The following is a 2,500-nucleotide window of genomic DNA, read 5'->3' as shown; positions in this document are numbered from 1 at the left end:
AAGTCATTTGACACCACCCCACCAAGCATGTTCTGCCCACCACGCAACCTTCAAAACATAGGGCTGGCCCAAGGAAGGGAGGCATACCACAACAACGTCCCACACTCAACGAGGTTCATGCCGCACGCCCGAAGGCACCCGGCTCCACCCCACCTTGCATGTTTCATCATCGTACCAGCAGCCATCCACAGTCCTCACACCAGAGAATCCCAGTTAGAAGGCAACATCGTAACATTCCGTGCTCAACAAGGCTCATGTCGCACACCCAAAGGCACCCGATTCCAACCAGCCAAACATGTTCTGGCACCACCCGCCTTCAAAACATAGGGCTGGCCCAAGGCTGGCGAGGCATCACCACAACGTCACACACTCAACGAGGTTCATGCCGCACGCCCGAAGGCACCCGGCTCCACCCCACCTTGCATGTTTCATCATCGTACCAACCATCAACCATCCTCAAGCCAGCCCAAGTTAGAAGGCAACATCGCAACATTTCATTCTCAACAAGGCTCATGTCACATGCCCAAAGGCGCACCCGACACTGCCTGACCGTGCAAGTTTCGCCACCGCACCGCCGCCGTCAACCGCCCTCGTCCGCCGACCACCACTCCCACGCCCCAAGCATATGCCCATGTGCGGCGCATAGTGCTTGGGGCGTGTGGGTGGTGGAAGATATAGGGGTACCCCCGTGCCCAGCCCATGCAGACTAGTCACCCCCCTATATAGTACATTTTGAGGCATTTTTGGTCTGCCAGGCCTAGATACGATTTTTCTGAGCCGTCATACGGTCAAATATCTCAAGTTTTAGAGTGTTTTTTTCCATGAACTCGATTGATTCATGGATTGGACATTGTAATGGATCTAGAAATCAAGTTTCATAATTTTTCAACCAACCAATTTTTTTTAATGAATTTTTAAAAATTAAATAATAAGAAATTAAAAAAAATAGCTAGATTTGTCAAAAAAATCTGAATTTTTTTGGGAATCATTCTTTCATGTTTCTTAGCTCCCAGAAAAAAAATTACAACAAACCGACCACTCCACAAGTACTTTCACAATTAATGGGTGATGGATGGGGCGCGGGCGTGCACGCAGCAGCACGCGGGGCGGGGCGGGGCGCGCGCGCGCAGAAGAACGCGGGCGGGGCGGGGCGCGCGCGCGCGGGAGACGCTGGCGGGGCGGGGCGCGCGCGCGCAGAAGCACGCGGGCGGGGCGGGACGGGGCGCGCGCGCGCGGGAGAACGAGGGCTGGGCGGGGCGGGGCGCGCGCGCGCAGAAGCACGCGGGCGGGGGGGGACGGGGCGCGCGCGCGCGGGAGAACGAGGGCTGGGCGGGGCGGGGCGCGCGCGCGCAGAAGCACGCGGGCGGGGCGGGACGGGGCGCGCGCGCGCGGGAGAACGAGGGCTGGGCGGGGCGGGGCGCGCGCGCGCAGAAGCACGCGGGCGGGGCGGGACGGGGCGCGCGCGCGGGAGAACGAGGGCTGTGCGGGGCGTGGGGCGCGCACGCGCGCGCGCGCTGGCGGGGCAGGGCGGGGGTGGGGCAGGGCGGGGCGCACGCGGGTGGGGCATGGCGGGGCGGGCGAGCGCGAGGGAACGTTCCGACACTGCCCCACCGTGCGCGTTCCGCCACCGCACCACCGTCGTCAAACGCCCTCGACCTCCGACCACCACCCGTACGGCCCAAGCATATGCCCATGTGCGGCGCATAGTGCTTGGGGCGTGGGGGTGGCGGAAGATATAGGGGGTACCCCCGTGCCCAGCCCATGCAGACTAGTCACCCCCCTATATAGTACATTTTGAGGCATTTTTGGTCTGCCAGGCCTAGATACGATTTTTCTGAACGGTCATACGGTCAAATATCTCAAGTTTTATAATATTTTTTTCCATGAACTCGATTGATTCATGGATTGGACATTGTAATGGATCTAGAAATCAAGTTTCATAGTTTTTCAACCAACCAATTTTTTTTTAATGAATTTTTAAATATTAAATAATAAGAAATTAGAAAAAATAGTTAGAGTTGTAAAAAAAATCTGAAATTTTGTGGGAATCATTCTTTCATGTTGCTTAGCTCCCAGAAAAAAAATTACAACAAACCAACCACTCCACATGTACTTTCACAATTAATGGATGATGATTGTAAAAACAAGGTCCTGGTGGGTGTCTTAGTGTAATGTACTTGCTCTAGTATCAAAACTCTTCATTTTATTGTTTTAGACAACCAAAAGAAAAAAAAAAATAGTTAAATTTTTACGGGTGTCACTCTTTTCTTAGTTCCCCCAAAAAAAAAAAAAGTCACAACAATGCAAGCATTAAAAATGAACATTCACTTTTCACGGGTATTGGGTTTGATGATATTTTTATAGTCCAAGGTTTTATACACGTTCTTACTTTCCACGGATGTTAGGTGTGATGAATTGTTGTAGGGGCTAACCTTCAAGGCTTTATACGTGTACTCACGCTTCATAGGTATTGGGTGTGATGTTTTCTTTATGGAGGTAA

The sequence above is a fragment of the Cucurbita pepo genome, unplaced genomic scaffold (assembly GCF_057944985.1).
Source record: "Cucurbita pepo subsp. pepo isolate OVF unplaced genomic scaffold, ASM5794498v1 scafford_157, whole genome shotgun sequence".
Classification (NCBI taxonomy): Eukaryota; Viridiplantae; Streptophyta; class Magnoliopsida; order Cucurbitales; family Cucurbitaceae; genus Cucurbita; species Cucurbita pepo.
Note: the sequence above shows the minus strand (reverse complement) of the source record.